This window comes from Chrysochloris asiatica, unplaced genomic scaffold (genome assembly GCF_000296735.1).
Source record: "Chrysochloris asiatica unplaced genomic scaffold, ChrAsi1.0 scaffold00021, whole genome shotgun sequence".
NCBI classification, from domain to species: Eukaryota; Metazoa; Chordata; class Mammalia; order Afrosoricida; family Chrysochloridae; genus Chrysochloris; species Chrysochloris asiatica.
In genome coordinates this window covers 2,723,973-2,734,467 of record NW_006408539.1, presented here as the reverse complement: position 1 = coordinate 2,734,467, position 10,495 = coordinate 2,723,973, and the positions used below count along the sequence as shown (strand labels likewise).

General features: G+C 40.2%; 1 pseudogene; it reads right to left on the bottom strand.

Annotated features, from left to right (window-relative positions):
- Nucleotides 1–225: 225 nt before the first annotated feature.
- Nucleotides 226–1,313, bottom strand: LOC102821878 (annotated as a pseudogene).
- Nucleotides 1,314–10,495: the final 9,182 nt, after the last annotated feature.

Genomic DNA, 10,495 nt, shown 5'->3' with positions numbered 1-10,495 from the left:
CTCCTTTGTTTTGCCCTTGTGCAAGCGAGAAAAACTGAACTGTTACCCTCCTCGCCCCTAATAACAAAAATCATTGTCTGGAACAGTCCTCAGTCTTTTTAAGTCCAAGTCAGTTTAAACTCAGTTAATCAGTCCATATCCTAAAGGCTCCCACATTTCCTTGTTAGAGTGGGGAAAGAAAATCCATTTGGGGTACAATTACTTAAGATGAAGGAAGGTGTATCTTCAGTGTGAGAATTGTCTGCCATTAGGGATTTTCTTGCTAATGTTTTTAAAGATCTTGGACTTTAAGACCTTTTTGGCTTTCTGGTAGCTGAATTCACCACCTCTTCCTCACTCTTTATGTTTGCCTTCATTGCTGTTCACGTTCAGCTCAACGAGAGAAGGCACCTTGAAACCAAATGACAGGGAGACTTGAAATAAATTTCAATGATTAACATTAAAGAATTGTTTCAGAGAATGAGAATCATATGCTCAAATATATGATTTATATGCTTCCTGAGCTGACTTATGAAGGAAGTAGTTCTTTTCAATCAGTTTTTCAAGCTGAGACTGAATATCAGAAATCATGGACCAGGAAAACTCAAATTCAGTTAGAGGAAACTTTGATTGCTTCATGTAGCGAAGGAAGTCCTATTCCTCTGTGTGCAAAATGAGCAAGGCATGCCCTCTTCCACTTAGGCCTCTGGCTGTTCTACCCACATGCTGAATATACTTCTTAGGGTCATTCAAAGGGTCATACTGAACAATACAATCAACTTCAGGAATATCCAGCCCTCGAGCTGCCACAACTGTACACAGCAATGTCCCCAAATCTGCATGCAGAATTGAAAGATTGTGGTTGTTCGCTTAGTTTGCTTCTGTCTTCCATGAATGGCCAAGACAGGTAAATCAATGTGGTTCCGAAACTCATAGTGGAATTTAACAGACTTGAAGGATGAAAAGAACACCATTAGTTTCTTCTTCCAGTTTTTCATAAGGAATGTAAAGAACAGAAGGAAACTTTTTTTCAGAGGCTCAAAACCATCCACTATTGCCTTGGCTTTCTCATCATCAACACCAACATACAAAGGCTCCTTTTTCCCAGGAGTCCCCACCAGGTCTTCAACTTTTTTAGTTTGTGTGGCAGAAAAAAGCATGGTCTGTCTGTATACTGGCAGAAGTTTAATAATTTGCTTTAATTTCTCTACAAATACAACATACAAGACCCAATAAGCCTCATTACTAATGCTGCAGTCTGGCTCTTTTGTTCCCTTGGCTGACACTATTTCTTCTGGGCTACATGTGAGCTCCAGGCCAACCGGATGATCCATACAACCTTACTTTTTTATTAATTTCTGATTAAATGTCAGACAGAAGTACCCGCATGGTCTTTGTAACAGAAACAATGCTGGAGATCACATGATAGAATTTTGCAAGACTAATGACTTCTTCATTACAAATACCTTTTTAAACAACATAAAAGACCATTATATACATGGACCTCACCAGATGGAATACAGAGAAATCAAGTGGACTACATTTATGGGAAAGCTTCATAACATCAGCCAAAACAAGTCCAGGGACAACGTGTGCAACAGACCATCAATTGTTCAGACTGAAGCTGAAGAAAATTAAAACAAGTACATGAGAGCCAAAATATGACCTTGAACACATCCCATCTGAATTCATAAATCATCAGAAGAACACATTTGATGCATTAGATACTAAAGGCCAAAGGCCAGACAAGTTATGGAATGACATAAAAAAAAAAAAGGTCATTAAGAAGATAAGAAAGAAGGAAATGGCCAAAATGGATGTCAGAGGTCACTCTGAAGCTTATTTCCCAGTGAAGAGATGCCAAAGCAAATGGAAGAAATGAGAAGTTAAAAGAACTAAATAATTTCAAAAGGCAACTCGAAAAAACAGAGTCAAATATTATAACGAAATGTGCAAAGACCTGTAGTTAGAAAACCAAAAGGGAAGAGCACATTTAGCATTTCTGTAGCTGAGGAAACTGATGAAAAAATTCAAGCCTTGACTTGCAATGTTGAAGGATTTGATGGGGAAAATACTGAATGATGCAGAAAGCATCAAAAGAAGATGGAACAACTGCACAGTGTCGCCATACCAAAAAGAAATGGTTGATGTTCAACCGTTTCAAGAGGTAGTATATGATCAAGAGCAAATGATACTGAAGGAAGAAGTTCTAGGCACACTGAAGATATCGGCAAAGAACAAGGCTCTGGAAATTGATGGAATACAAATTGAAGTCATTCAACAAACTGATGTAGCACTGGAGGCACTCACTTTTTCCAAGAAATTTGGAAGACAGCTACCTGGCCAGCTGATTGGAAAAGATCCATATTTGTGCCCATTCTAAACAGAGGCGACCCAACAGAATATGAAAGTTATCGAGCAATATCATTATTATCTCATACAAGTAAAATTCTGCTAATGATAATCCAAAAACAGGTGCAAATGTACATTGACAGAGAACTTTCAGGCGCTAAAGCCAGTTTTTAAAGAAGATGTAGAACAAGAGATATCATTCAGACGTCAAATGTATCTTGGTTGAAAGCAGAGAATGCCAGAAAGATGTTTACCAGTGCTTTATTGACGGCATTAAGGTTTTCTATTGTGTGGATCATGACAATCTATGGACAACATTGCAGAGAATGAGTATTCCAGAACACTTTATTTTGTTCATGAAGAACTTGTACATAGATCTCTTCAAACAGAACATGGAACACTGAATGGTTTAAAATTAGGGAAGGTGTGCACCAGGGTTGTATTCTTTCACCACACTTACTCAGTCTTTATGCTGAGCACACAATCCAAGAATCTGGATTATATGAAGAAAAATGTGGCATCAGGACTGGAGAAATACTCATTAACAACATGTGTTATGCAGATTACACAACTTTGCTTACTGAAAATGAAGAAGACTTAAAAATATTTACTTATGAAGATTAAAGACTATAGCCTTTGGTGTGGGTTGCACGTCAATGTAAAGAAGACAAAAATCTTCACACTAGACCAATAAACACCATCCATAGAAATGAAGCAAAGACTGAAATTGTCAAAGACTTCATTTTGCTCATCAGCACTCATGGAAGCAGCAGTCAATACAAAAATAATGTATTGCATTAGGCAAATCTGCTGTACAAGACCGCTTTAAAGTGTTTAAGAGCAAAGATTTGAAGACTGAGGTACACCTAACCCAAGCCATGGTATTTTCAATAACCTCATATGCATGTAAAAGTTGGACAGTGAATAAAGACTGTACAAGAATTGATGCACTTGAGTTATGATGTTGAAGAAGACTATTAAAAGTACCATGGCCTGCCAGAAGAACAAACCAATCTGTGTTGTAAGAAGTACAACCAGAATGCTCCTTGAAAGCCAAGATAGTAGACTTCAGCTCTTATACTTCAGACATATTGTCAAGAGGGACCAGTCCTTGGAGAAGGATATCATTGATGGAATACAAACTGAAACTGTTGGTTAAAGTGAAGAGTCAGAGAAAAAAAGGAAGACCCCAACTAGGTGTATTGGCACAGTAACAGCAGGAATGGGCTCAAACGTAGCAACAGTTGTGAGGTTAGTGCAGTGTTTTCTTCTGTTGTGCAGAGGGTCACTATGAGTTGGTACCATCTCAATGGCATCTAACAACAGCAACCCCTAAGCAGTCAGCATGCATATTAGAGTTCAATGTTTATTTATTGTTCTTTCCTTTAACTTTGAGATAAAATTTATATATAATTAAAAACACAAATCTGAAATGCACAATTTTAAATGTTTTGACAAATACATATATCTGTATAACCCAAGCCCTTATCAAGATATAAAACATTATTCCATATGTTCTCTTATGCCCCTTTCCAAAACATTCAGTGTCTCCAATCATTTCAGGCAACCACCATTCTGATTTTTATAAGCTAATGTGAATATGGAGTCCTGGTGTGGCACTGTAGGATATGCACTGAACTACAAGGTTGGCTTGAACCAACTCAACAGCACCTAATAACAACAACAATGTAGATATGGAGTTCTGATATGTCACTGTAGGATAAACACTGGATAAATGACAACCAAGTCCATGATTCAGACCCACTAGCCCCACCTCAAAAACTCCATACAGGATCGCTATGAATCAGAACTAACTCAACAGCACTTAACAACAATACAACAATGCAGATATCAGTTCAAGTGTCCTGTATGAAGTACATACTCTTCCATGTAAGGTTTCTTTTATTCAGTATCATGGTTTTGAAATCCATGTTGTTACAAGTTTCAGTAGTTTGTTCCTTTTTACACGTCAACTTGACTAGCCTACAATCCTTGATATTTTGGCAGACATTGAATTGATTGCTCTTCCATAATGTAATATAATGAAAGCACATCTACAATAGGATCTGATATAATATAACCACTTCTGTAATGAGATGTTTCATGATATGAGTAGCCAATCAGTTGAAAGGAGACTTCTTTAGGAGTGTGGCCTGCCTCCAAATATAAATGGATGTTCAAGCAAAGTTCACTCTTACTACAGGTTCTAACTCATCATCATCTGACCTTTGGTTTGGGGGGTATGAGCCAGTAGTCTGCCACTTGACTTATAGATTTTGGGATTTGCCAGCTCCCACAGCCCTGTCATCTGACCTGCTAATTTTTAGTTCATCAGCCCCTATAATCACATGAATCAGGAGAAGCCTCTAGTCTGACACCTGACCCAGCCTCCATAATTGTGTGAGCAATTTCCTTAAATTAAATCGCTCTGTGGCACTATAAGATAAGCACTGAACTGCTAGCTAAAGGTCAACAGGTCAAACCCACTAGTTGATCTCGGAAACCTTACACAATATGCAAAATATCACCACCAATAGAATAAATATATGTGAAAGACAAAGCTGTAGGTGATTGCATATTTAATATTTCTTTACAATCTTGTCAGATGAGAAGTATAAGGAACCTAGTTGGCTAGTCCTACTTCCACTAGACAAAGTGGTGAAAGAGATAACTTCAAATGGTGTATCAAGTTAAACTGAGGGCATTGATTGGGAAAATATGGGATCCTGAAACTTGGGATGGAGACATCTAGGCAGGTAATTGTTGTTGTTGTTGTTGTTGTTAAGTGCCTTGGAGTCGATTCTGACCCATAGCGACCCTGTATAGGGTTTCCAAGGAGCAGCTGATGAGCTTGAACCACCAACCTTGCAGTTCAAATAACTTTGCAGTCTGATGCATTAGCGCACAGCGCCACACCAGGACTCCAGGCAGGTAATTAGAAAGTTGGATTCTGCTGAATCCTAAATTCTGCTGAATCACTCCTGCCAAAAGAATCAGCCCAGTTACTTCCATCTGAAGAAGTCACTCCACCTTTGTCTGCTAAGCCACCTTCACCAAAACGCCTTTCTCCCCCATCTGATAAGATGAACCCAGCTGTGCCTGAAGAGTCTTTGTCTGAGATATCACCTGGAGTGGCATCTGGGGCAGCACTTGAAGGAGATGTTTTATAAGACATTGTTCTGCTACCCATTTTTGCTTCTAGACACATAACTAGACTTAGTCCCACGAAGCTCCTAGAGGTAAAGTACCAAGTCTGACCCAGGAGAAGGTATGTGACACTCCAGAAGAGCTACTTGATTTTTCAAATACATACAAACAGAAACCTGGATGGATGAGGGGGAATGACTATTAAGGGTATGTGGTAATGGTGCAAGAAACATAAAGTTGGATCCAAAATGGAAAAAAAATTTTTTTTTAATCTCACTGCCATTAATTCCAACTCTTAGTAACCCTACAGCATACAGTTGTTGTTATGGTTGCTAAGTGCCATCAAGTTGGTTCCAACCCACGAGGAGCAACTGGTGAGCTTGAACCGCCAACCTTGTGGTTCAAACCAACTTTGCAGTCCAGTGCATTAACCCACAGTTCCACACCAGAAGTAGATTTTCCCAATACAATATGTTGTTTGATTTCTTGACTGCTTTTTCTATGAGCTTTGATAGTAAATACAAGTAAAATGAAATCCTTGACAATTTCAATCTTTTCTCCTTTTATCATGATGTTGCTTATTGGTACAGCTGTGAAGATTTTTGTTTTCTTTAGGTTGAATTGTAATCCATACCTAAAGCTGTACTCTTTTATCTTTATTAGTAAGTGCTTCAAGTCGTCTTCAGCAAACAAGGTTGTTTCAGCAAACAAGGTTGTGTCATCTTCATATCAAAGGTTAATTAGTCTTCTCTGATCCTGATGCTGAGTTCTTCTTCATGTAGTCTAGTTTAGATGATTTGCTCAACAAGCAGATAGAATACATACGTTGAAAGGATACAACGCTTATGCCAAGAGGCATCACAGTGGTCCACTTCATTGATGGCATTACGCTGACTGAACCTAGTAAGGAAGTTGTTGTTGTTATGTGCCATGGAGTCAGTTCCGACTCACAGCGACCCTGCTCAGGGTTTCTGAGGCCATAAATCTTTACAGGAGCAGAAAGCCTTCTCTTATTCCCACAGAACAGCTGGTAGTTTCAAACTGCTGACCTTATGATTTGCAGCCCGATTCATAACCACTACACTACCAGAGCTCCTTTAATAAGGAAGAAGCATACATTATTTTAGACTTATTGGTATGACAATTGCATGCTAGAGGGTTGGGAATTAACCTGACAAAAAATCAAATGCCTTGTACCTCTGTGAAATTTATGAGGGCCCAGTGGTATGAGACATATTGAGATATCCTTCTAAAGTGAAGGATGAATTGTTACATCTGGCCCCTAAACAACAAAAAAAGGAAGCAAAGAAGGCACAATGCCTGGTGGGCCTCTTTGGATTTTGGAGCAACATAGCCCTCATTTGGATGTCTACTCTGTCCCACTTATCAAGTGATTCAAAAAGCTGCTAGTTTTGAGTGGGGCCCAGAACAAGAAAAGCTCTGCAGCTGGTTCAGGCTGTTCTGCATGCTGCTCTTCTACTCGGGCCACATGATCCAGCTGATTCACTGGTTCTTGAAATGTCAGTAGCAGACAGGGATGTTTTTGACATCTTTGCCAGGTCCCTAATGGTGACTCACAGCACAGATGCCTGGGATTCTGGAGTAAAGCCTGCTATCCTTCGCAAACACCTACTCTCTTATTGAGAAACAGCTTTTGGTGTGCAGAGACTGAACACCTAACCAGGAGACACTATGTGGCCTGAACAGTCCATCAGGGGCTGTGCATGTCTGATCTACAGAGTCATAAAATTGGTTGCGCACAGAGCAGCACTCCGTCATTAAACAGAAGTGGCATACACAAGATCAAGCTTGAGCAGAACATGAAGGCACAAGTAAGTTACATTTGGAAGTGATTGAAATGTCCACGGTACTTATATATTAGCATGTTAAAAAGTATAACTTTCTGGACAAATGTAAGTAATAACTGTTGTTGTTGTTAAGTGTCATCGAGTCAATTCCAACCCATAATGACTCTGTATAGGATTTCCAAGGAGCAGCTGGTGAGCTTGAACCACTAACCTTATGGCTCAAACCAACTTTGCAGTCCAGTGTATAAACCCCAGAGCCATACCAGGACTCATTCCTGAATAATTGAGTTTCCTCAGCAAACCCCTTCTCCCTACCATGTGTAACTAAATATTGTGTACATCTTTCTTATCTACAAGCTGAGAACCTTTCAAAAGAGAATTGAGGTGAAGACATAGATATATAACAGTCCCGCCACAAACCTCTCTGAGTCTGGTCTTCTCCGCTGGTTTACTCTCTTCATCTATCACCAAGATTCCTGACGGATGGAGGACAGCAGGGGACATGCTTGTGCCCAGCTGTGTCAAGCTGACTTAACTTGTGCAGCCATCTGTAACAGGGAAAACAAACGTCCCACACACATGTGTGAAGTGAACAGATGGAGGACCGGGGATGGCATCGGTCCTTCAGGGAGATGCAGGGCCTATGGCTCCTCTCCTACTGCAAACTTTCAAATGGATTGCACACTATTCAAACACAATTTCCAGAAATCTCCTTCACTCCTTGTGAGCCACAAGCATGCTGATCCAAACATGAGCTGCTCACTGTAGAGACACAATTCTGGCCTGGCATCCAGTGGCCAAATGGCATCGTGTTCAGAGGAGGAAGCAGTGTCTGCCTGTGTCCCTTGGTGGCTGGATTCAGGACTCAAGAAGTATTTATGGAATGAAGGAAAGAAGAGTGAAAGGAAGGCAGGCAGAGACACGAGTGGTTGCCTGCCCTTCTAGAATGCCAGAACCCTGCAGAATATCCCTGTGCACCAGGAATCTGGGAGGACAGCCACACCCTTCACAAATGGAAAGGAGGGCCTAGTGGGAATGTGGGTAATAGGAAGTCTCCAGGACTCTGAGGTATCGCCCCCAGCCTGAGGGGCTGAACTACTGCCTACCTGTTATCCACTCACCCTTCTTTCTTACTAAGAGAACAACAATTTACTCAACATCTTCCTCAGATTCTCTTCACTTCTCTTGTAGGTATAAAAGGTGATGTGATCCATTTCTGGCCAATAATATAAGTAGAAGTCTCCAGGACTGAACCAATAGGGAAAATAAATCATTTCCTTATTTTAAAAAGAAGAAAAAAATGGCTTCATCTTTTTGCTAGTGGTCTTTCTTCCCTTCTTCCTACCTGGAACACAAGGTAAAGCAGTCATCTTGCAATCAAGAGAACAAACATCACACACTAAGGATGGTAATGCAAAGAGAAAGGTGAAGTGTGGGTGCCTGGTAGCATTGTGGGTATGTTATACCAGTTCTCCAGACTGCTTACATGAGAAAAATAAGACCTGTTTGATTAATCACACTCAGGTTTCTGATAAACTGTCAGATGTAATTATCACTGATGACTCAGAAGTACACCATGGAGAAGCACACAGAAGTTCTCCTGGAAACCAACCCATTGTGAGTGAGGAGAGTCATAGCAATGTACACCCCTGAGTTAGAGGACATTTGGGTTATAAAGCATGGTCTGTCTGACTCGCTAGTAAGGGAATGGAAGAGAGAAATCAGACAAGGTGCCACCAGACCATGCTGAGCCCAGCAAAGGCCTGTCTCATGGAATCCATCAGAGTCCTGCCTGGAGACAGGATTCCCACTCAACTGGTGGAAGATGGGGTACTGGGTTACCAGTGCATAGAAAGACAGCTTTTTAAAGAAGAGTGAGAAGAACTGAACAGGTATTGGGGCCACATGTCAGACTGTAGCACACTGGCTCTAGGCAATATGACTGTCACATAATGTTTTACAAGGGCTATGTTGACCAATTTGGGGATCCTGGCTGAAAAATCAAATTACCTTTGCAGGCTGTTAGCTAAGTCCACACTCCAACTATTTTCTTAGCTGGTTCTAACACAGTTGAGCTCTCACCCACAATGGAATTAAACTAGAAATCAGGAAGATAGCTAGGAAATCCCAAAATATTTGAAGATTCAACAACATACTTTTAAACAGCACAATGAAGAAGTTTCAGCAGAAATTTAGAAATATTTAAGTGAAAACACAACTTATCAAAATTTGTAGGATGCATGTAAGTCGTTCTTAGAAGGGAACTGTTGGATGCATTCGAGTTGGTTCTATTCATAGAGACCCTATGCATAACAGAACGAGACAGTGCCCACTCCTACACCATGCTCACAATTGTTCGTACCTTTGGGTCCATTGTTGCTACCATTGTGTAAGTCCATCTCGTTATAGGTCCTTCCCTTTTTAGCTGACTCTCCCCTTTACCAAGCATGATGCTCTGATCCAGAGATTGATCCCTCTTGATAACGTGACTGAAGGATTAGAGCCCAAGTTTCACCATCCTGGCTTCTAAGGAGCATTCTGGATGCATCTCTTGCAAGAACTGTTTGTTCTTCTGGCAGTCCATCAGTTCTTTTGCGGTCTTCCTTCTTTACTGTTCAACTTTATATACATATGAGACAATTGAAAATACCATGGCTTGGGTCAAGTAAACCTTAGTCTTCAAACTGATATCTTTGCTCTTGAACCTTTTAAAGAGGTCTGTTGCAGCAGATTTGCCTAATGTAAGACATCTTTTGATATTTTTGGCTGCTTCTTCCATGACTGCTGCTTGGGATGCAAACAAAATGAAATCGTTGACAACTTCAATCTTTTCTCCATTTATTAGGATGTTATTTATTGGTCTGATTGTTAAGAGTTTTGTTTACTTTACATTGAGGTGCAACCCATACTGAAGGCTGTAATCTTTGATCTTCACCTTTGTTTTACATCCACTTCACTTTCAGCAAGCAAGGTTGTATCATCTGCATATCACAGATTGTTAATGAGCCTTCCTCCAATCCTGATGCAAAGATCTTCATGTAATCCAGCTTCTCAGATTATTTGTTCAGCATATAGATTGAATAACTATGGTGAAAGGATACAGCTGTGACACATACATTTCCTAATTTTAAACCATTCAGTATCCCTTCATTTTGTTTTGATGCATTAAGCACTAAAGACCGAAGACCAGAAGAGTTGTGGAATGACAT